At 46.3% G+C, this 25,852-nt stretch overlaps 2 long non-coding RNA genes across 2 annotated transcripts; one reads left to right on the top strand and one right to left on the bottom strand.

Moving 5' to 3' along the window:
* Nucleotides 1–1,044: 1,044 nt before the first annotated feature.
* Nucleotides 1,045–2,527, top strand: LOC132450134 (uncharacterized). The gene is made up of 2 exons (XR_009523800.1): nt 1,045–1,900; nt 1,998–2,527. It is a non-coding gene; the product is annotated as an uncharacterized LOC132450134 (long non-coding RNA).
* Nucleotides 2,521–2,954, bottom strand: LOC132450138 (uncharacterized). The gene is made up of 2 exons (XR_009523804.1): nt 2,864–2,954; nt 2,521–2,804 (listed from the first exon to the last, which is right to left on the bottom strand). It is a non-coding gene; the product is annotated as an uncharacterized LOC132450138 (long non-coding RNA).
* Between the last annotated feature and the right edge of the window lie 22,898 nt (nt 2,955–25,852).

Below are 25,852 nucleotides of genomic sequence, written 5' to 3'. Positions count from 1 at the left end.
CAAGGCAGACTCAAAGTGCTTCACATATAAACATTGCCATACAATTAAATAAAATAACAGGTAAGTAAAAGAAAAACATATGCAAAAAATAGAAAGTTAAAAAGGCATTTTAGTATTAAAATATAAAATAAAGGCAAAGTTAAAAAAGCTTTTTAGAAAGTGCAATGTATTTAAGATTTAGCAGAAAGCTATAGCAAACATAAAAGTCTTCAGTCTTGTTTTAAAGGTGCTCAGAGTTGGGGCAAGTCTTAAATCCTCTGGGAGTTTATTCCAGCTATTTGTTGCGTAGTAACTAAATCCTGCTTTCCCATGTTTTGTGTTTACTCTGGGGATAATTGACAGATTGGTCTCAGAGCTTCTTAGTGGTCTAAAAGGCTGATGTAGTGGAAGCATATCAGTTAAATATTTTGGGCCTAAACCATGTAGGGATTTATAGGTAAGCAACATGATTTTAAAATAAATTTAAAATAAAAACCTACAGGAAGCCAATGTAATGATTTCAGAATTGGTGTAATATGATAACATTTTTTGGTCTTTGTTAGAACTCTAGCAGCAGCATTCTGAACAAGCTGAAGCTTCCTCAGTTTGTTTTGGGAGACCTGTAAGGAGACCATTGCAGTAATCAAGCTTACTAGTGATAAAGGCATGTACAAGTTTTTGTATGTCTTCGGTGGACATGAGCCCTCTAAGTCTTGCTACATTTTTAAGGTGATAATATGCCGATTTTGTAACTGATTTGATGTGTGAAAATGTAAATCTGAATCCATGATAACCCCTAGATTTCTGGCTTTGATTGAGGTTTTCAGGGACAGAGAGTGAAGGTGTTGGGTTACTTTAAGCCTTTCCGTTTTAGAACCAAATACAATTATCTCTGTTTTGTCCTCATTTAGTTGAAGGAAATTTCGGCACATCCATTCCTTCACTTGCTCAATGCACTGGCACAGCAGATCTATGGGCCGATAGTCATTTGGTGATAGCGATACATAGATTTGCGTGTCATCAGCATAGCAATGATGGTCAATTTTCTCATCATCACAAGTTTCTCCTGCTCTTAAGTTGAAGCCTGCAGACTGAAGGCAGTGCCAGACATGGCGTGTCCTTTTATTGAAGAGCCAGTTGATGTCGAGGCGCAGATACTCCGCAGAAATCTCCGTCGGGAGAGGATTATTAGACCCCGATTGGATGTTTTATCATTCCCTGATGAGTACCTGTTTGAGCGTTTCCGTTTCTCTGCATCATCAATAATTCATATAAACAATATTCTCAGCCCTCACATCGCTCACATGACACATCGTGGACACACTCTCAGTTCCGAGCAAATTCTTTGTATTGCACTTCGTTTTTTTGCCAACGGCAGTTTTTTGTATAACGTCGGTGATGCAGAGCATGTGTCCAAGGCAACTGTCTGTCGGGCTGTCCAAAATGTGACACTTGCACTGAAACGGCTACTATGCACGTTTGTAGTGTTCCCAAGACACAGACCCACCAGATTTCTCAAGAAGAGTTCCACAGAAATGCAGGTATCAGTCTAAGCAGTAATTCATTCATTTCATTTGAGACTTGAAGCACTAATCAGTCAATTTGATATATTTTAGGGTTTCCAGGTGTGATTGGCTGCATTGATGGCACTCACATTCCTATCATAGCTCCTTCAATAAATGAAGGACATTATGTGAATAGGAGATCTGTCCACAGCATTAATGTACAGGTAGGCCTAAATAGTAGCCTTTAACATTCCAAATTAAATATACTTCACTATACAGCTAATTACTGTTCTCCACTGTGAAGATCATATGTGATGGAGCCCACATGATTAATAATGTGGAAGCGAAGTTGCCTGGGTCTGTGCATGACTCACGAATGTTTTGTGAGTCTACACTGAGTGCCAGATTTGCCCATGGTGAGTTTATATACAGTATATAGTTATATCCTATGATCAATATTTTGTTTCCTCCTATTGCAACTGAAACAATCAACTGTATCTTGTATTATCACAGGAGAGTTTGATGGTTACCTACTCGGAGACAGAGGGTACCCATGCCAGCGCTATCTGCTGACCCCTTACCCTGACCCTGAGCCTGGCCCACAGCAACACTACAACTTGGCTCACTGCAGGACACGAGCCAGAGTGGAGATGACCATCGGGATACTCAAGGCCCGGTTCCAGTGCCTTCGTAGGCTCAGGGTCACCCCAGAAAGAGCTTGTGACATTATAGTGGCATGTGTGGTTCTCCACAACATTGCCACTATTAGAGGAGAACAATGTCCTACTCTTTCCCCCAATGATCCAGATATTAATCCTACCCCCCCTGCTGATGCACGTGATGGAAGAGCTGTTAGAGACATGATATGCTTCAATCATTTCTAACTGACCCATCACCTCCCCAATGTTAAAGAAAGACAATATGCATCTCATTTTATGAGGTCTTCTTTATTTCCTAGAAGGACAAATTTTGTACAGTTGTTAATCCTTTGTTGTTGAAACAATTAAAAATCATCCACCTGTGGGCACGTCACCCACCTTTAACTGATGGTCCAGCATTTGTATTTCCATTTTTGTTTTAGTGATCTGCAGCCTTATATGGTCCATTTCCAAATGCATTTTGTTGATTTTTGCTTGCAAATATACCTTAGAGTTGTTTCACAGGGAGCTATACGAACATAAATGACGTTGAATTTCCCAATGCCATATCTACTTAGCGTCATTGTAAGTTGTGGGTCAATGCTGAACAACATCTTACTGAGGTAAGCTGTTCTGTGGAGGTTAATGGACCTTCTTCCTCATTGTAATTTCCAGCATTGCTCTGTTAGAGAGAAAGAAGTTAACTGAAGGGTTAGGCATTTAAAAAAAAAAGGTGTATACTTCAACAGGCCTCTCTGCATCTTCCCTCTCTGTGGCAGCTGATAAGGTGTCTTCATCATCCTCCAGTAATGAAACAGAATGTTTGTTATATTCTACCCATCATGAAAAATCGGTGGAATATTGAGTACTTCCAACAGCATGGAGGTCTGTTATGGCAGAAGACTCCACAAGACAGATTACACCATCAGTAACTGGTAGAAGATGAAGATTAGACAGTTGATGATTTCCCAGAAAAGTGCCCCACCTAATTAAAAAAAAATTAACAATAGTGTGCAGGTCCCATCACAATTTTTCAAACTCTGAGTCACCTTAAAATAGATTGATATCTGAAAGCAAAAGCAGCCAATTGCAAAGAACTGTAGCCTACTGCTACAAGAAAAATCAGTGTGCCAAGTTGTGTCTAAGATGAATGGGTGGCCATTACTGAGCGAACACTAGAAAAAGGATTAACGTACATGCCATTCATTTGAATAACTTACCTCTTATGTAGGCCCCTGTGTCCTGGGGTGTGGGTGGGTCCGATGAGCTCCCCCCAGAGATGCCCTCAGCAATGGGTCGCCCACTGTTCTGACTGAGGGCCATCTTTTCAGCCTCTGTGAGAGGTGGTGGTGGTGGACCGCCACCTGTTTTGCGGGCCTCAGCCTTTTTTCTGTTGGCTATAATGGAGGTCAAATTTAAATATATACAGAAAGCACAACTTTGGAGACTTGTATGCATAAAAGGCATTCAGGTGTTGCTTTCATATAGACAATATTAAATACTGGCAGTGTTGGGATTTCTCTTTTTAGCAGATTTCCCTAATTACTTAAATATATCCATCACATGTTGAATGTAGCCACTAAATGTTGTTGAATGAGGGCAGGCTAAACAACATCACAATTGCTTGTACTTTATTATACCTTACCTGTTTGAACTAAAAAACATTTAGTTGCTGCCAAGTCCGTTTGGTGCCTGTTGGGTTGCACCTGTGCGCACAGACACATATGGAATATAATTGTTGAATAAGTGGAACATTCAAGACAAAACATTTCTTTTTTTTCTTCAATTAATACTCACGCATTGACTCGGTCAGCAATTTTCTGCCACGCAAGCTCCCGCTCTTTTGCTGCTGCCACAGTATTGCTTCTTTTTAAAAAATATATGCTCACTTTCTGCATACGCAGTCATTAATATTTCCAACTCCACTGGGGAGAAGTAGGAGGATCGAGGCTGTTTACCACTTGTTGCCATGGTGAATCATGTTATCTGTGTTCCATTGATGAAGGCTTTTTATATCCTCATGCACGGGCTTCACTCAGGGTTACCTTGACTCTGAGTTGATTGAACTAAGTGTTATCACCTGTTCTCAAACCGAAAACTTAACAGTTTGACAGCTCAGAGTTGGTCAACCTAGAGTTAAGGTTTTAACTCAGTTTGTTGAATCTGCTTTCTGAAACGGGCCCCAGCAGATGTCCATAGCCTTAACCCATACATGTTGTGTAATTAACAAGGACACGTTGGTGTAGTTATGTTGAGTAATGTCACAGATTTCACAGTAAAATCGCCGATAATCTGCAGCCATCGGGTCTTCCGTTAGCCAATGGGATGAATGCTCATAGCTTCATATATAGCAGTGGAGGGATTACATTGTAATGAGTGGAAAACCCCCTGCGTCGAAAAAAGAAGCACAAGGTCCTCCGTTAGCCAATGAGATGAATGCTCATAGCGTCTCTATGTGCAGCCATCGGGTCCCCCATTAGCCAATGGGTTGAATGCTCATAGCTTCATATATTGCCGTGGAGGGATTAGGCCTACATTGTAACGAGTTGAAAACCCCATGCGTCGAAAAAAGAAGCACAAGGGTACCCTTTTGCGTCAGAAGCTGAGGCCAAGGTTTGAGCAAGGTTTGAGCAAGATGGCGCCAGTGTGTTTGTCGGCCTGCCGTCAGCTCCTACCTGTCCAGCTCCTACCCGTTAGATCGCTTTTTTACGTGTGTGTTTTCTCTGCTGTTCCTGTGGCATTGTTCCGACGCCTTACAGACTTATGATCGCCAAATGCTCATGCATATTCGAGGATCAATGGAGATCCAAACAGTGGAGGCCTTGGCTCTTTTGACAGATGTCACCCGGCGTTAATTTACCCTGGTGCGGAATACGTTCGCCGGCTCCCTTGTTTTATCTCTCGCCGTAATAAGCGACGCAGGGGGAGAGGCAAACGCGATGGCATTCGAGTGAGGATTAGCAGTGAGGCTGGTGTTATCCCCGCGCGCCCATGGCACTGTCGGCCTTCCTGTTCTGGGCGCACAGACCTCCACCTGGCACGACGATCATGGGACCTGAGATATTCCTGCCATCTCCCCATCTCTCCCTTCCGGACTCCGATGACCGTCAGCCCTGCTTCTCCAAGAGTGTGGGTCCGAGGCGGCGGAGTGAATTCCCACAACATTCGCCCATTACAATATGCCCAATGTCCAAAAACCCCGGAACGCTTCACGGTAAAGCTGGCATTGCTCAACACGAGGTCTGTTTCATCTAAAACGTTCATTCTGAAGGACTTCTTCATTCAACGACACCTGGATATTCTATTTTTAACCGAGACATGGATAAGTGCTGGAGCTGGTGAGTCATCCGTTTTTGGTGAACTTTGTCCAACAAACTGCTCATTCATTAGCACGCCTAGGAGCACTGGAAGGGGTGGCGGCATTGCAATGATTTTTAAGAAAAAATTTAAGTTACTGACGCTACCCGTTGGGACTTATTCCACTTTCGAAATCCAGTGCGTAAAAATTGAATCCATTACAACCCCCTTAGTGTGCGCCTTACCCGGGGATTCCACCGGAAGCGTTACGGCAACGTTACGGCTGCGGCACGTCTTGGCCGCGACTTTGCCCTGCTTGCATTTCCACCGGGCGCGTTACGGCAGCGCAACGCTGCCTTGCGAGCCAGCCGCATTCCCGCGAGATCACGAGATCCCACGATAATCCTAAACCTAATGTAGGCCTACTCACCTTCCACTCCCAAAACTACTGCAATTAAATGCCAGGCTTTGTCCTTTCTGACATTGTTCTTATAAAAAGGATGATTTGAGACCCTTTGATTGATTGACTGCTGACCTGGTGCCACCGGTCATGACGTAATAATGTTGGTGTTTATTTATTGTGTTTTATTTTGAAAATTGACCGGAATGCTCTATGGCTTTTACTTTTTCACTTCCTGCCCTGATCGATCTGCTCTGTTGAAATTCACGCGGTTCAGCAACGGCTTGCGGCAAAAATAGAAATGCTACGGAATGATAGCGCTGCGGCACGGCGAGCCGCTCCTGGGACGTTGCTGAGACGTTCCGCAGCCGCGCCCGGTGGAAATGGTCTCATTGATTAGAGTGGAACCTATCTGCTGCGGTGACCGCGGCCAAGACGTGCCGCTGCCGTAACGTTGCCGTAACGTTGCCGTAACGCGTCCGGTGGAATCAAGCCTTTAGTTTACAGGCCTCCTAAACCAAATAAAGACTTCATCAAAGAGTTCAGACTTTTTATCTGATTTTATTACATCTTATGATCACTTGTTGATTTTGGGCGACTTCAATATCCATGTCTGTTGTCCGGATAAACCCCTGGTTAGAGTTTTGTCATATCATTGATTTGTTTGGTCTGGTGCAACACATTAATCAGCCTACCCATATACTTGGTCACACCCTTGATTTAATTCTATCGTATGGGTTTTCTGTGTTGTGTTCATTGAGGATGCGTCCTTCTCCGACCATAAACCCATTGTGTTTAATGTAAACCTACCAAACCCTCTGTCAGTAGCTAAGTCCCCAGGTCGCTTTTCTCGCTACATTAACTCTCTCACTGCCAGTCACCTCTCTGAATGTTTCCTGAGTAATGATGTGGCTAGTTCCATTTTGACTGCAAATTAGCTTCCTGGCAGCAATGATGACCTAGTGTCTCTATTTAACTCATCCTGTTCTAACATTTTAGATACCATTGCCCCCCTTGAACTCAGACATCCCAAACCTAAACCACAACCCTGGCTCGATGACACAACCCGCTCTCTCAGGCAGGCTTGTCGACGAGCTGAGCGGAAATGGAACAAGGATAGACTTACCATCTCTCTTGATATTTACAGAAATTCATTAGCAGCCTTCCAGACAGCGGCTAAGAAAGCCAGAGCCAAACATTTCTCAGATATGATTGAAAAACACGCCCACAGACCGAAAATCCTTTTTAGCACCATCACCTCAATTATTAACCCCGAAGTCTCCCCAGAGGTCGAATCATCCACAGGGATTTGTGAAACTTTTTTAAGGTTTTTTATTGATAAAATAGAAAACATAAAACTGTCTTTTACCCCCTCTGCTTCCATCACTTTACCGTGTCCCCCAGATGTTACAGCCATATTTGATCATTTATCACCGGTGACCATTGTTGACCTGAGAGATATTATCAAGCACATGAAACCCTCTACATCTCCCAATGATGCTATCCCCTCTCAGATCATCAAAGACGCCATTGAAACCATCGGTCCAAGTATTCTGATTAATATAAACACATGCCTTGTCTCTGGCACTGTTCCCTCTTGTTTCAAGCACGCGGTTGTCCAGCCGTTGCTTAAGAAACATAACCTGGATGTTTACTGCCCAAATAACTACCGTCCCATATCTAAATTACCATTCATTTAAAAAATTCTGGAAAAGGCAGTCCTCCCTCAAGTACTGCCATTTCTCAACTCTGCCAATGTCTGGGAGCCCTTTCAGTCCGGCTTTAAGGCACGCCACAGCACTGAAACGGCTTTGCTGAGTGTCTAATGACCTACTCCTCACGCTAGACACGGGTGAGAATGCCATCTTAGTCTTATTAGACCTAAGTGCTGCCTTTGACACTGCAGACCACCCCACTCTTCTAGCCCGTCTCTATCAGTGGGTTGGTATTAGGGGCTCAGCTCTGCAGTGGTTCTCCTCCTACCTCTCCCATAGATCGTTTTCAGTGTCTATAGGTCAGCACTCCTCCTCCTAGGCCCCTCTGTCTTGTGGGGTCCCCCAGGGGTCCATCCTGGGTCCAATCCTGTTCAGTTTATATATGCTCCCACTGGGGAATATAATAAGAAAATAGTCGTTCAACTTCTTCGCCGACGACTCAGTTATATCTCCCTCTGAGATCCAGGGACTGCCTTCAGACGCTCCTAGAGTGTCTCAAAGAGATAAATGACTGGATGGGGGATAATTCCCTCCAACTAAACAATAGCAAAACAGAAGTTATCATCATTAACCCCTCCAAATTCAAAAAACACATCTTCACTGACCTAGGTAGTCTGACCTCATTCCTAAAACCATCTGCAAGAAACCTCAGCGTTATTTTTGATTCTGATTTATGCTTTAATAAGCAAATCTCCTCCGTCGTGAAGAACAGCTTCTACCAGCTCAGAATCATCTCGAAAATAAAGCACTCCTTATCATACCACAATCTGGAAATAGTCATCCATGCTTTCATAACATCACGGCTGGATTACTGTAACTCCCTCTACTTTGGTCTCCCTCCGTCTCTCATATCACGCCTCCAATTAGTCCAAAATGCAGCAGCAAGGCTGTTGACTGGGTCAAAAAAGTGGGAGCATATCACTCCCGTTCTTGCTTCCCTTCACTGGCTGCCAGTACAACAAAGGATCATTTTCAAGACTGTTCTTATGGTGTTCAAAGCCATACATGGTCAGGCCCCATCATACATATCAGACCTCTTACACCCCCATTCAGGCACCAGGTCCCTTAGATCCTCTAATAAGGGTCTTCTACACATCCCCCGCTCCAGACTAAAACAAAAAGGTGACCGGGCCTTCGCTGTAGCTGCTCCGCGCTTGTGGAACCAACTGCCACCCGACATACGTGATGCCCCCTCCATTTATGCCTTTAAATCAAGGCTCAAAACCCACAACCTTGCCTTCCCTCCCCATTAACTATCTGACCTCTGCACTATTGCCTTTGTTGTGTGTGGATGTCCGGTTTCATGTATTTTAGTTGTATTTTATTGTTATTTTGCCATCATCTTTGCCTGCTGAATGCACTATGTACAGCACTTTGGTCAGTGCAAACTGTTTTAAATGTGCTTTTATAAATAAATTGTACTTACTTACTTACTTACAAAGTCACTGACCGTTCGTCAAAAATCGACGCGCTCGGAGTGAAACTGTCCATTCTCGTCAATTAAATGCACGGTCAGACTCATATGGGTGGGTGGTTCGGCTGGACCATAGGTCGGTAGTGGTGGATTAATAAACTGTGTTTTGCAGCTGCTCTGCGACTCTAGCTCTTGTTTTGTAAGATAAATTGGGCAATGCAACTGCAGCGAAATGCTGGCGGCTGGGCAGTTGATATTTCGGGTCCATCGTTTGCAGCATCTTAATGAACCCGTTTTTACTACGGTATAGATGGGGATATCTTTTGCGATGTAATATGTCACCGCATCTGTGATCGCCTGCCACCAGGGCCCTTTATTGTCGCAAGGCATGACTGTTGAATATGCTGTTGACAAGGTTACCTGCTTTTTTGCCGGCGCTTTGTGGCTTGAGCTAGCATCTGCAGCTCTTAGTGCTAAACTCCTGCCATTCCACCGCATGTCTCTTTTGCAGGTGCTGGAATAAGTTGGTTGTGTTCCCATGTTTTGCAGCGATCGACTTTCTACAAAACTTCCACAGAACAGTTGTTTGTTCTATGTCTGACCGCTTGTACCCAAACCACTTCCATACAACTGAAACGCCTTTTTTAGGAATGAGTTCATTGTCATATAGGAGTCGCCTTTTAAGGCTATCGCTATTGGGTTATCCCTAGGCGTGAGCCATAGCACTGAAAAAATTGTTATCCCCGCCCACCAACAGCGTGGGCCTTAATCACTTCCGCGGGCCTCAATCTCGTCCGCAGTTCGCAGATATAGGCGGGCTCCGGCGGACGTTCTGCTCCCATTTTCTTCAGGACGATCCGGTAGCATACTGAAGTAAATAAATAGATATTATGGACTCATCAACGAACGGCATCTGCAAGACATGTAACACGGGTTACATCTTGCCGTATGACGCCATGGGGTGTGCGGGGGCTGCCTTGGGCATGAACATGCCGTCTTGGCGCTCTCGCCGCTCTGCCTGTGTCGGCATTATGCTGCGCTGCTGGTGGACAGACAGCGCAGAGCCGACACTGCCGCCGCCATTGCTGAATGGGCCGACGACTTTACTGTCCCGCTCGACGATGCCCTCTCTCTCCTTGTGAGCTCGGAGTCGGACGACTCCGACCGCGACGAGGAGGGGGAGACTCCCCGGCTCCCCCTCTCCGAATGGAGAGGCCCGGGGCAGCAGCATTGCCCGTCTCTGCCGCCACCTAACTTCCAGTGGTTGGAGCTTTGGTGGCAGAGCTACCGGGCATTATAGCCAGGGCAGCCACAAACCTTGCGGTGCCCATGCCTCAGGCCCCCCAACGTCCAGACCAGCTCTGTGGCATCTGGGGGCTCGAGGCCGCGACACGCCCCGCCCGTCTCGACCCGATCTGGCCGATGTTTCCCGCCATCAGCCCGTACTTCAGTGGGGCTGCGGCGGAGCCCGAGAGGCTCGGGGCCCTGGTAAAAACATTTATCCAGGTCACGAAGACGGAGGGTCTGACAGACCGGGGTTACAGGGCGGTACCACCGCTGGATCCCGCTCTGTGTGCTGTCTTTGGAGTGAAGCCGGGGCTCAGCGACCGCTGCCCCACTCCCAAAGACCAGCTGACAGCCAAGCTTACGGACAGGGCGCATCAGTGTATGATGCAGCAAGAGGCTGTTATGAATAACATCGCCCTGCTGGCACATAACATCTCCACCATGGCGGCTGACCCTCATCGTCTGGCCGAACAGGCAGTCGACAGGCAGTCGACGTGGCGCGTTGGCAGCGGCCCGGACGGCAGCATGGCAGCACCTCATACAGAGGAGCCTGTGGCTGCAGCAGACCCCGGGCCTCCCTGAGCCGATGAGGCGACAGTTACTGGAGTGCCCCATCAGCCCAGACGTGCTGTTCGGGCCCCGTTTGTCATCTATGGTATGGAATGACATGCAGGCCTCTTCCGAGGAGGCATGGAAATTCCGGAGACACGTCTCCCGCCCTCCGCCTCCACCCGGGCAGCACGGTCCGCTCCAAGCTCCCGTCGCCGCCATAGGCCCCTGACAGCCACTGTCGCGGCGCCGCCGGCAGCTCTTCCTCCTGGCCCCCAGGCATACCAGCCCCACCCGCCTCCATCGCAGGCTGCGGCCAGCGGCCAGCGAAGGCCCCGGGCGGCGGGCTCATGGGGCTATGTCACGCCCCACAAGTGCCGGCGAAGGCAATTACGGGGCGAGGGAGAAGCGTGTGACAGCGAGAAACACCTCTTTACTAAAGACGGCTGTTTTCTCCCCACACAGTTGTCACGGCCCGGCTTGGTGTGTCTCCATAACAAATATGGAGACACACCAAGGTTTAAACTGAAAAGTAACCATAATTTATTAACAGACACAAAGTTTAGCCAAAAATAATGTGTCTGGAGAGGGAGAGAGCCATGGGCAGACTGGTGAGCCTTTTATCTGCCACCCTCTGATTGGGGTTGATTGGGCAGCTCCACCCACCCGGAACCACCTGAGAGGAGAGACCTGGGGAGGAGCAGAGGATCTTGCCCAGGTTACCTATAACAGTCAGAGGGCCATCACACAGTTAACCCCGGAGCCTACCGGCCCGGACATAACTGTTTCACACGCATCTCCCACCACATATAGGCAGGCCGTCAATAAACCTTGTATTATTGATCGAGCCAGCCCTTCATTACCTTTACAAAGGCAGCCTCTCCCAGCTTACCAGCCCCGCCCACCTCCATCGCAGGCTGCGGCGAGTGGCCAGCAAAGGCCTCGGACAGCGGGCTCATGGGGCGATGTCCCGCCCCACGAGCGCAGAGCTCCCCATGGGCTGCGAGGAGGACTCCTCCCCTCGCAGCGGGGGCAGGGGCTCCAGCAGCTTCTAGCGAAAAAAGTCATTTCCACGGCCCCGAAGGGGGAGGAAATGCATGGATTCTATTCCCGTTATTTCCTGGTACCCAAGAAAACAGGAGGGCTGAGACCGATTCTCGATCTAGCCCTATTCAACAAATGCATCGCGGAGAGGCCGTTTCACATGTTAACAATCAGACGAGTGTTACAGTGTGTAAAACCAGGCGACTGGTTCACTTCAATAGATTTGAAGGACGCCTACTTCCACGTCACAGTGATCCCCAAACACAGGAAATACCTATGTTTCTCATTCCAAGGGTCACACTACCAGTACAACCGTCTCCCGTTTGGCTATTCTCTAGCCACACAAACGTTTTCCAAGTGCGTGGAGACGGCTCTCCGGCCGCTTCACGCAACTGGAATGAGAGTACTGTTCTACTTGGACGATCTGCTTTTGATGGCTCGCACCAAGGAGGAAGCAGCTATTCAAACAAAAAAGCTGGTGATTCACCTGTCGAATTTAGTCTTCCCATAAAGCTCCCCCCTCCCCTCACAGAGTGTGATGTATTTGGGGGTAGAGCTGTATTCAGCTGTAATGAGAGCACGGCTCTCACAGTAGAGGATTGAAACGCTGTGGTCTCTCCTCCGCCGCTATTCCCCAGGCAGCGTCGTGACAGCCCTCTGTCATGAGGCTGCTGGGCATGATGTCAGCCGCTCACACGTTGGTGCCGCTGGGGCTGCTTCACATGAGGCGGCTGCAGAGATGTTTTTTTTTGCCTGCGCATCGACCTGGTGCGCAAACGGCGGCGCAATGTGACCATTCCCCTATCAGTGGGCCCCGATTTGACCCACTGGGGCGATCCCCGAACTCTCGCGAGAGGGGTGCCGTTGGGCAGAGCAACGTCACAAATCTCAGTGTTCACGGATGCTTCTCCGTCGGGCTGGGGAGGAACATGCGAGTTTAACGTAGACGGCGGCGTTTGGCCGCCCCCCGTGACCATGCATATAAACGCATTGGAGCTCCTCACTGTGTTGAAAGTGGTCCAACACTTTGCCCCGATGTTGACGAATCAACACGTAATGATTCGCACGGACAACAAGGCGACAGCAGCATACATAAATCGCCAAGGGGGCGTGCGCTCGGCACAGCTGCTGGACTCTGCACCGCGATCTGATCAATCAGATATGGAGCGAGTTTGGGAAGGCGGATGTCGACCTATTTGCCACGCGGGAGAACACAGAGTGCGAGCTGTGGTTCTCTCTCAGCGCGAAGGACAATCCTCGGGGTGGATGCCTTCGCTCACAGACCATGGCCGAACACACTCCAGTACACTTTCCCACCCGTCCCCCTGATTCCCCATGTCTTGGACCGAGTCCAAGAGGAACGGCTGTATATGATTCTCATAGCACCGCAACGCACGAGTGCACCGTGGTTTCCCTGCCTCCAGCGTCTGCTCTCGGGGCCGCCGAAGGAACTCCCTTGGCGGCGGGACACTCTCTCACAGGTAGTGGGAGCAATCATAGATTACCCACAGATCGGCCAGGACTTGTGGGCCTGGCCGCTGAACGCGAGTGCCTAGAGGGTCTCGGCCCCTCCCAGGAGATCGTACGGACCATCCAGGGTGCCAGAGCTGACTCCACCAGAGCGTGTTACTCGGCTAAATGGGCGGCTTTCCAGAAATGGTGCACGGAGAGGGGTTGTGATCCCATCTCCTGCCCTTCGCCGCGTGTGCTCTTTCCTCCAGACACTGATGGAAAGAGGGCTGGCCTTTAGCATGGTCAAGACGTACACGGCTGCTGTTTCATCATGCCACGAAGGCTTCGGGGATAAAACTGTTTTTATTCACCCCTTAATGAAGCGTTTCCTAAAAGGTGTTAAATCCCACAATGGGATTTAACACTGGTGCTGTGCGAACTGGTTAAAACCCCATTTGAGCCTCTTGAACGGGTGCCCCTCGAGTTTCTGTCAGCCAAGATAGCTTTGCTGCTGGCCCCAACGTCAGCTAAGAGAGTGAGCGACCTGTCTGCACTCTCTGTAGCCCCATCTTGTCTTAGAATACAAGGGGACGGCAGTTCGGCCATATTACGCCCGAACCCGGCTTTTACACCTAAGAGTATTACTAGCTCGTTCAGATCAAGAGTAATAACACTCAATGGTTTCTCTCCCTCCTCATCAATCTGAGGAGGAGGCAACAGCCCATCTCTTGTGCCCCATATGCGTGCTTTCCTGTTATGAGAAGCGCACGGAGGCTCTGCGCAAATCTCAACAGTTATTTGTGCATTACAGAGAACATTCCCAGGGCCTCCCCCTGACGAAACAACGGCTGTCGCATTGGCTGTGTGATGCTATCACACAGGCTTATGTGTCAGCGGGGGCAGAGCCGCCTGAGACTATCAGAGCTCACTCGAACAGAGTCCTCTGTCGCTCTGCAAAGAGGGATGCCTATGGAGGATATCTGCACAGCAGCCTCCTGGGCTTCCCCATGCTCTTTTATTTGGTTTTACCTAAGAGACATGTCGCGCCTCTCTATGACACACTCAGTTCTAGGTGCTTTGTCAGAGTGAGTGTGATTGTGTGACTATTCCCCTCGCATATTAAACGATGTGAGGTGGAGTCAAATATTCATGCTGAGAGCTCTTGTGTCTTATCAGACACATTAGAGCTGCTCATTGATGACATGCCGTTAGACGCATGACGTATGTTATGGCGCGTATGTAGCTGTGTTTCTGGTACTGATCGGGACCAATGAGGCATAGACTATATCGTGCTTCGCCCTTTAACCCAATAGCGATAGCCTTAAAAGGCAAGCCAATACGACATAGAACGATAGTTACGTATTGTAACTCTAGATTCTATGAGTATAGGCGCAACCATTTAAGTGTCGGCCTCATTGTCCTTTAAATAGCTGAAGAAAAGCTGTTTACTGGGAGCAGAACGTCCGCCGGCGCCCGCCTATATCTGGCCCGCGGACGTGATTGAGGCCCACGCTGTTGGTTGGCGGGGCTACGGCCAGGGCTCTACAGTGCGCCCATTTCACTCGCATTTGCGAGTGAATATTTCGGCGTGCGAACGAGAAAAACAAAACAGGAGCACGCGTGCGAGTGACTTCTCCACAGCGCACTATACTGTGCGTTCACACCAAACGCGAAGGGGCGAAACGATTCCAAACAAAGCAGCGATTCCATTTGCATCGCGACACTTTTGCCCGGCACGGGCGAGCGCGTTCACGTGGATTTCAGGTGGATTTGCAGCACGCCACTTTTGCTCGAGATGAAACATTCAACTTTGCCGCGACATTCGCGTGATGACAGCCAATCAGCGTTCAACAGCGTGGTCACTGAGTGACGTGTGCAACGTAACAGCCAATCAGTTTTCAACCGGCAAACCGTTCCCTGCAGTGCAGTCCGGGGTGAACCGCAGCATGGAGGAGAAAGTGATTGTGGCCGTTTGCGACTCCCGAGCTCTATATAGAATAGTATATGATATAATATAATTGTATTGCATTTATAATATCACGGCCAAAAGCTCTGCGCCTCTGGATGGACGTAGCGCGGGGAGCACTACGGGAGGGTTTAGCGGGTTTGTTCGCCTACGTTGCTATGGTTACCAATCTTGTGTGTTCCAACGTTTATTAAGTATCTAAATCGCTGTCTGATCAATACTTAATTCACTGCCTTTTCCGTGGTCATTACAATATTATGAATATACTGCGTGGAGAAACTTAATGCTGTTACTGTAGTCGATAAAGTCTACAAATTCACCCCCCGACTGGTTGAAGGATTTCGGGTGGCTAGTTTATGATGCTAAGTCTGTACATTTTGTAAGGTAGCCCCATCGGCAATGGCAGGCTCCTCTGTTTATAACGGGAACCCTAATCTGGAACGCGATGCTGTGGTGAAACACATCGAGTCCACTTGGCATTCTCGCTGTCCCGATTTCTATATAAATCGCACCCAGTCCCAGCCCAATAACCCCTGGTACGGTGGAAGCAGAAATTGGTGCTGTTTTGTGTAGCCTAAATTGAATCTTGTCCATTTATTTGTATTAATTTTACTTTAGTAAATTGGTGCTGTTGGTGTGTGCAATTTCTGCACGCTAATAAATGTTCGAAACAAAAACCTATTGTGCCCCCATTTTTTTTTCCTGTGCTCCTAAATTTTTTAACTTAGGGGCACGAGTGCTCCTGAAAAAAATTTTTAGTGTAGAGCCCTGGCTACGGCTCACGCCTAGGGATTACCCAATAGCGATAGCCTTAAAAGGCTGCGCCTATACTCATAGAATCTAGAGTTACAATACGTAACTATCGTTCTTCATTTGTGTTCGTGGACATTTTTATGGTACTTCTGTCGGGGGCGTGTTGAATGTGATTGTATGTGGCTGAGTTTTGCGCGCGTTCTGGAAAGTGAGGCTACTACAGAGTCCCTTAAAGCAAAACAAATCTGCGCAGTCTAGAACTGTTTTTAAATCGCGATTTTGCGGTTCAGCCATTTCACAAACCGTAGGAAAGTACAAATTAATGAATTAAATCAAAAAATCGCCCAGCCCTAATTCAAGCGGTTATCTGATCATATATACCCCATGTTGTTTACCAATAAAAAGGTCTGCTATTCCAGTCTCCATGCAATGCAGTGTCAACTTTATATGCATGCTGCATGCATGCACATAAATAGTGCACACACATTGCTCTGATATACATGCCACAGCTGTACAGCTGTTGGCTCTATTGGTGTTATGCACCACTGCTGTAAAACAGAAGCTGACACATTGCACCTTTAAAGCAATGTGAACCCACTACCTACGGTACTCTACTCTACTCTACGCTGCTCTAACCTACTCTACTCTCCCCTACTGTACCCTCCCCTCCCCTACGGTACCCTCCCTTGCACTCCTGTTGTTGTTGACATTGGTACTGAGGTGCTCCTGGTCTATTTGATCTATTTTCACGCGGTCTGGCCCAACGGAGCCGGCCTAGAGCTGTTCTGGTGGGCTTTGTGTGCTCTACAGAGAGAGGGAAGTCTAGTGAACTGGATGTAAAAGTGAGACAAAGGGAAGTTCTGCCCAGTGCGTGATGGCCTAAACAGAGACACACACAGAAGATGTTGTGCAGTACTAATGACGCCGGACAAACTGAAGCTCACTGTGGTGAGCTGCTGGTTCTGCATTTAAACAGGAGAGTAGAGGGAGGGGGCCTTGGCAGTGTTTCAAAGTCCCCTGTTGCATAAGCCACCATCTTTTCACATTTGGACTCCCTCTCTTCGCCCCTCTTTCTCCTCTTCTTGGTGCCGTTGGTTCCAGGCCTGGCTTGGCTCAGAGGGCTGTTTGAGAGACGGAGCGTGACCTGGACCCAAAACACAGGATGTTGTTGACCCACGGATACTGTTACCTCTATGCTGACATACTCATAGATGGCCATACACATGTAAAGACTTCTATTCTGATAGAGATAAAGACTTATACATTGATATAGATATTGACTTTTACACTGAAATAGACTTTGACTTCTATACGGATATATAGACTTCTATACCGATATAGACTTCTAAACTGATATCGGTATTGACTTCTATACTGATATAGCTGTAGACTTTTATACTGATATAGATATAGAAAGTTACTGATTCTGATTTAAAAAAAAACTGAACAGTAAAATCAAATTGTCTCCTTTCTTGTTTCTTTCTCCATATGCTTTCCTGGACCACATCCAGTGAACTGAACAGTAAGCTTGAGCTAGATCTATGTCCCCTAAATGCACAACTCTATAAACTTAATTTAGCCCCTGCTTGTCTTCAAAAAACCATGTGATCCTGCTTAACATTTTTCACCCCACATATGCCAAGACACACACACTCACGCATGCATGCACACAGACACACACAAACACACACATACGCACGTGCACACACAAACGCACACATGAACAGACACACATAGACAAACACGCACACACACGCACATCTGCACTAAAAAAACATGTGACATAGCTACAAGAATTGCTCATGGTACATGAACTCTTAAATTACTTTTGGTAGAATCCTTTTTCCTTTGCATCTGAAAAATGTTACTTTGTAGATCCAGATCGCTCCCTGCTGAGACAGAGCCCTCTGGTTCTCCCTCTTGTTAGCTTGTCCAAAGCCCATTCTGGGGTTGCAGCTCACACTTCCTTCATTGACAGGACCCCAGCCTGACGGCTGCAAATGTGAGTATGAAAAACACAGGCCTGGCGAGTGTTAGTGCTGGTAAAGGGCTTCAGCACACAGCCCTGTCGACTGGACCTCTGCAACGTGCTCACTGTCTACTTTTTCATTGGATAAGGGGAGGCATAAAACACCCGATAAGCAGGCAGTACTCCTTGCCCTTTGTATGAAAGTATATGATTAGTCCTGCACCGCAACTTTGGTTGATGATTTAAACGAACCAAGTTTCCCTCGGTCTTGCATTGCATGATATTTTTCCCAGCGTGCATTTAAAGTTATATATTGGTGCCGTCATCCCCCTGCAGTAGTATATTAAATCATCCCACTTATTGGTGTTTATTAAGAGTGGTCAGTCTTATGGACTGGGCGGCAGTAGCGCAGGAGGTAGAGCTGGTTAACTGATAACTGGAAGGTTGCAAGTTCGATTGTCGAGGCGGCCCTGAGCAAGGTCCCTCACCTTGACTGCTCCTGATGAGCTGGCCCTGCGTGGTTTGCTCTGCCGTCGGTTTGTGAATGAATGGTTGTAAGGCTGTTAGATTTGTGGTTGTTGTCCTTGTATTTCCCTCTGTGTCTCCTCTCTGGATCTCTGTAGGTGTCATCGGCCAACCCCCTGCCCAATCTGGCAAGTCTCCGTCGGCCAATTATAGTCAGCACCTTGATAAATTGCACCCGTTTGCCCATTGTTGTCGTCTCCGTTTGTTTTTTCGTCGTTGTGGTTTCCGTTGTGCTTGTTACGCCATAGGGGTTTAGGTGACTAGGTAAGATACCCTTGGGTTTACATTAACATCACCTAGTTTTAGTTTACCCTATGTTATCACATCAGGTTAGAAGCGGGGGCCGCCCTTTGTATTTATTAGCTTTGTGCGTGTTCACAAGTAGTTGTCACTTTATTTATGCTTTCTTTGATTTGGCTCCGCTTAAAGTTCCCTATTCCCTTTGACGTGTTTTTCCTATTATAATTTACTAATAAACATGTGTATTCGTTTGATGATGTGGTGTGCTTTTTGTTCCTCCAGTCAGTTTGACGTACTTTTGTGTTATGGTTCCCCTACTCCCCCTAGCCAGCTTACATCTGGGAGCCGTAACAAAAACGCTTTGGATAAAAGCGTCATAAAATCCCCTAAATGTAACTGAAACGGTTGAACAATTCCGCGGGAGAGATGCCGTGTGTATATCAGTCAACTGTGTCGGCTGGTGACGAGACCTAAAGAACCAGATAGACTCAGAGCATGTTCTCCTGAGAGCTCTTCCTCCCAGCGGTTCCCTAACGGGTGGAGAGCCTCCCTTTGGCCGGTGTGGACCTGCTGTTGATCATGCATTCCCGTCGAGGCTGACAAGCAGGCGGGCCTGTCGGAGAAGCCAGACCTTTGATCTGAAGCCTGACAGCCAACAGCCCACACCCACTCCATCCACTCAACATGTGTGCGTGTGTCTTTGTGTGTGGGTGGTTGTCTTTGTGTTTGTGTGTGTGTATCTTTGTGTGTGGGTGTGTCTGTGGGTGCGTGCCTGTGTGCATGTGTGTGAACACGTTATTATCCTCATGGCTGACACCTGGATCCACACGGCTGCTTTAACCACAGCATGTTCCTAGCCAGGTTGTACACACACACACACACACACACACACACACACACACACACACACACACACACACACACACACACACAGACTGATGAAAAACGAATTTGATCCTTTGTGGTATCGATGTTTCGGGCGAGGTATGACTGGGAGAGTGGTAAATGTTCGACACGTGGTTTATTCAGAGAAAAAAGATAAACAAGCTTGTGTTCTGGAGGTGGTTCATCTCTCGAACACAGGCAAGACTTGAGTTTATGTTGGAAGTGGGCGGAATGGTAAACAAGCCACGCCCATAGGTTCTCATTGACCCAGGTAAACCTTTGATCCGTCATGGGCAGAAATTGCAAAGAGGCCATGTTTGTCGTGTCATACTTATCTACAAAACTCATCTCATCTCATCTTCATCCGCTTATCCGGGGTCGGGTCGCGGGGGGAGCAGCTCAAGCAGGGGGCCCCAGACTTCCCTTTCCCGGGCCACATTGACCAGCTCTGACGGGGGGATCCCGAGGCGTTCCCAGGCCAGTGTTGAGATATAATCTCTCCACCTAGTCCTGGGTCTTCCCCGAGGTCTCCTCCCCACTGGACGTGCCTGAAACACCTCCCAAGGAAGGCGCCCAGTGGGCATCCTTACCAGATGCCCGAACCACCTCAGCTGACTCCTTTCTAAGTAAAGGAGCAGCGGCTCTAATCCGAGTTCCTCACGGATGGCTGAGCTTCTCACCCTATCCCTAAGGGAGACGCCAGCCACCCTTCTGAGAAAACTCATCTCGGCCGCTTGTACCCGCGATCTCGTCCTTTCGGTCATCACCCAGCCCTCATGACCATAGGTCTACAAAACTCATAAAACCATATATGGTGTTGTCCACTGTGTGGAGAAGATACCATTCATAACTGGTGTTAGTTTGAAACATGTGGTCAAAATTAAGCATACACTAAAATAATTGACATCAACAAACAAACTCAGACTCATATACTGCTTCCTTGGTAAATGAACACATAAAGGATGCCATGGTTAAAAAAATATATAAAAAATATATATATATATATATATAAAACTAAGGAGAACAAGGCCGAATTAACATTCAGCATGTTATAACGAAATAATCCAGATCCGACTTAAAATCTATTCAAATACATTATTCATGCATTCAAGTGCCCGGTTGCCAGGAAAAGTCCAGACATGCCCCTTTAAGGATCAGTTTGTTTAGAAGCCAACGAAGTGGTGGGTTCGAACCCAATGCAATTCTGCCCATCATCTTCAGTCTGTCCATCATGGTCAGTGTGTCCATCATATCACTTATCACTACTCTTCTTTAGTCCACTTCCTCTAGTTCTTTTTGACCACTGACTCATCCCCCAGGGGAACTCCTAGATACCGTTTGGAGCCCATGGAAGCATTTCGGGTAGTTTTGGTCCTAGTTTTGTTCCTACACTGTGTTCATACAATTGTCAGCCCAATTCACCTTTGAGGATTACATTTCCCCATAACACTCCACATTGTGTGTTAACTTTTCAACCTCACTATCCCCCCTCATAGTTAAAATAACATAAAATGCGTAAGCAGAGGGACATGATAGAGAGAACATCAGCTACCTTCGCAGCTCTTCCCTAATCCTACAGTCGTGGTTAGATTGAGAGAAAGTAAAGCATACCAGCAGCCCTCATACCATTAACAAGGTCAACAGGATCATTAGGCCACTGGTTACTTTAAGTTCAATTTCAACTTCACTACAAAGCACCCTGATCATGCCAATGAGACCAGGGGAGAACCCCAAAGTCCTGCAGACCTTCCACAGGGGTTGATGCTCCCCCGCTCAAAGGCCTATTCTGGGTCCATGGAATTAAACAATGCCGGAGATAAACTTAACTTGCACGTCCAAATAGTCCTGAGGTAAGGCTATGTTATCCTTAATCGATCTGTCTCATGAGTCGTAGAAGTAAGTAGACATCACAGAGGTCACCTTGTTTGGCTAATGGAGTGAGGACACGTCTCCTGAACTGATGCAGTGGTAGCAAACTGCAAAATGTGGATATTTTCACAATGTTAATACTGGTATACAAGCCATTGGTGTTTATATATATATATATATATATATATATATATATATATGAGAGAGAGAGAGAGAGAGAGAGAGAGAGAGAGAGAGAGGATCTTGCAATGTACTGACATTCCCTCATTGTGGGGCATTGCATTGTGGGATGGGCTCAAGCAACTGTAGAGTGCTAATTATCAAGAAGGACCGAAGGATGGATTTATTTTAGTAATCAAAGTACTTTGATTTGAGGACCTTGCGTGTTTGTTATTGTGGTCACCATTTTTTTGCGCATGTGTTTGTGTCCTAACAAGCACAAATTGTTTAATGAGCATGTGACTTTTGTTTGTTCTATTACATCACAGCACGGGTGTGTATCTGTGTGTGTGTGTGTTTGTGAGTCTGCCCAAGCAGTCACATGCATACAGGGCTATAGGTCCTTGTGAATATACTCTTTGTCCACATGATTCAGTAGCTCCAGGGTGCCAATAACATGAGGAACAAACGGGGGAACTCCTCTCTACGCATTTAAAGCCTGGACACGCACGCACACACACACACACACACACACACACACACACACACACACACACACACACACACACACACACACACACACACACTGTCCTCTTTTGAAGTCCTGTATATCCTTGGTTCATATGATGCAGCAAATATTAACACACTAAAACATACAACACACACACACACACACTGACATAAACAGACACAAACACACACACACACACACACGCGCACACAAAAAACATGCACCAACTTACATATCACACACACATAAATGCACATAAATGCAGAAAACTTAGTTAGATACATACACACGAACACACACACACACACACACACACACACACACACACACACACACAGGGTTTATGGCATAACTAGGTAGTTGCCCCCTGCAGCCATAGCCCCCATGCCCCCATGCCCAGTGCCAGGAGCACACAGTACATAGCTGCAGAGCTGGAGGAGCTAGCTTAGCAACAGCTTTGTGAGGCTGACCCTGGAACAACCACTCACACACTTTCTCTCTCTCTCTTTGTCCCTCTCTCTCTATCTCCCTCGTTCTGTCCCTCTCTCTGTCTGTCTCCCTCCCTCTCTAGTCGTCTCTCTCTCTTTCTTGGTCACTAAGTCTCTCTCCCTCTTTGTTTCTGTCTCTGTCTCACGATAATCCATGGTTGATTACAGGTTCAGCTTCCAGGCCGTATGGGGGCCCCTTACTGCAGCACCACGACCAGGGTGATAAATTAAGACAGCTCCCTCTAGTCTGGCAGTTAGTGTGGGCGGGGGGGCGGGGGGGTCATGCTCCAAACTATGGATCTCATTCAGGTTTCAAGCCGATTTCGGAACAACAATAACCTTCTGGGCTATCTCTCTTCCTGACTATGTTTATGTATGTGGAAATTAACTTGCAACCCTTTGTCTTGGTGAACATGTCAAGTGGGAATGTACTTGATATATATTGATATTAATCTACCCCTCACTGAGGTCTTAACCACTGGGTCACTGCAGGTTTGATAGGAGCCGTGTTTCGTACAAACCCTAGGAAGAGTCTCCCTGACTCTGGACTCGGGCTGCATAGGAGAGAGCATACGTAACACCACACAAAGCCAGCTGAGGAGAAGTTTCCATGACACCAGCGCTGTCAACACAAGTCTTCACTAGCTCTGCGTGTTTCGCTCTCACGTTGTCTCCCTGATGCTGTGTGTTTTTATGTTCTGTTGTGGCTCTGTTGTCTTCATTATGTGTGCGTGCATGTGGTAATCATGGGTTACAAATGATAGCATCTTGAATATGATTCTTCAGAATTGTGATTATGAATTTATTTTCATAATCACAATATCTGATACAGTGATGAGTTTGGTTAAGCTTTAGACTTAATTTACCACATTATTCATTCCCCTCTGACTTATCTTAAAGTATGACCACAAACAGAGGGAGTTTGTGTGCATGTGAATGGAAGGCCAAAGGGGCGAAACTCTGGCTCAATGTAGCGGCGCATTCATTCAAATTCAAAACGTACTGGTTCAAAACGCAGTGGTTGCACACAAACTCTCTCTGATTGAACGCGCTATTTTGATATGAGCAATGAAAAGAAGGTTTAGATAACAGTCAAGTGAGCTCTTCCTCTTGAATCTCACAATAACTTACCTCACCCAATCAAAGAGAACCAAAGTCAGCTCATTAATGAGCTTTCTGTTGTTCACTTCACTATGTAGGCTACAGCGGGTGTTTAATCCATGTTTAATTCAGTAATACACTGTATAATAAAAATAATTTTCACTTAGATCCCCACGTTTATTCTCCTTTCAGTCTTCAGAAAGTAGCGTATGGGTCCATATTCCTTATGTGTAGTGTTACTGAAGGCCTACATCTCTTCCAAAGAAGTAGCTCATTTACTGTTATCAAAACGCTGGATTGAATGTTAAATATATGTCTAAAAACTGTCTTTTGGGCTGTTGTAGAAGAAAAGTGGCTTATAAGATGGCATTTAAACCACAAAACACATTTTAGAGCATAATAAAATACAACAGAGTAAAATGTGAAATTCTAAAAACTTGAACCTCATCTTTTATGCTGATTTGAATCATTTCCCGTCTACAATGAGACGTAGTTTTGACCCTTTTCGCCTTCCATACGTGCGTGCATGTGTGTGTCTGTGTGTGAACATGTTTGCCTGTGTGTGTTGTTTACCTCCCAGGTCTCAACAGCTGACAAGTAACAGGAAATGAAAGGACTGAGAGTCAAGCAGAGTTCAAAGACTCTGAGCCTGGGAAGACAAGACAACCTGGATATTTGCAGATCATTCCCCTTCAACAGCCTAATATTACATGTTGAACAGAGACTCCCCTTGGGAGATGTTGGCTAATATAACACCATCTATGGCGTAATCCATGCCATGGGAGAAAGTAAACCATGGATATTTATTGGAAGAAATCCTGACTGGAAGGATTTCCTGAATACAAATCTCTATCCAAAATACTTTCATCTAAATCCATTATGGCAAACTCAAATATAGATTTTAGTTATCTACACAGTAAAATATACTGCTATTTTGTGGCTGAATTGTTAATAAACTATTTAATAATACCTCAATAACACTACCATCTTATATTAAAGATCCCATATCATGCTTTTTGAGGGTTAATAATTGCATTTGGGGGTACTACTAGAATAGCAGTAGTACTAGTAGTAGTAGGTTTATTATAATCCCAAAGGGAACTTGGTTTGCAGACAGGTAAACAGATAAAAGCATACAATAAATCCATTAAGACATCAACAATGACCAATACACTTAAGACACACAGGCAATACACAAAAGTAAAGTCTGTAATTCAGTAGTGTACACATTTAGCAAGGATATTGCCCTAGGTGAAAATGACTTTTAGGTCCTATTGCATCTACAAAAAGGCACATTTAACAATGTGGGTATCCCCGTGCTGGCTTCTACATTCATTGGTGTAGATGGGTTATCAAAGTGCGGCCCGGGGGCCAATGGCGGCCCGCAGAAAAATTCCTGCCCACAATGACATACAGATGTAAGTAAAAAAATGAAATAAAAAAATATATATATACTTTTTTAAAATTATTATATCAATACTAATTTAAACAAAAATAAATAAATATAAAGAGAAAATTCGACTCTCTCTAGCTTTCAATTAAATCCTGTTAAATTTGTTAGTTTTAACCCGACAGGTTAAAAGGATGAACCTCAGTTTCGTGATTTAGACCTCACTTGACCTCACTTCCAGAGGTCCACAGTGCAATGTTTTTTTTCACCACTGACGGCGTTTCCCGCCAATTCATTTTTTCTTTGGCGGCCCTCAGTCAAATTTTGGGTTCCTAAATTGGCCCTCAGCTGTCAAATCTTTGAGAACCCCTGGTGTAGAGGGTGTACAGCAACGGCAACAGGACACAACCCTGGGGAGAGCCAGTGGAGGGGAGGCGTCACTCTGAGTGACAGCCATTAACCCTTACCCTCTGTGATCTAAATGTTAAGAATTCAAGGATCCAGGCTACAAAAAGACTGTCCAATTTAAAATCATTTAATAGTTTCTTAGCTAAAACATGTGTCCGTATGATATTAAAAGCAGGTAAAAAATCTAAGAATAAGAGCCTGGCAAGTGTCTATGAGGGGCCGCCTGGGCAGAATTCATACTTGGTCTTACACACACTATTATAATCTTGCTTATTCTACTTCATTTAAGAATGCTCGATTCTGATTGG

The sequence above is a fragment of the Gadus macrocephalus genome, chromosome 21 (assembly GCF_031168955.1).
Source record: "Gadus macrocephalus chromosome 21, ASM3116895v1".
Lineage (NCBI taxonomy): Eukaryota > Metazoa > Chordata > Actinopteri > Gadiformes > Gadidae > Gadus > Gadus macrocephalus.
Note: the sequence above shows the minus strand (reverse complement) of the source record. Positions and strands in the feature narration are given on the sequence as shown.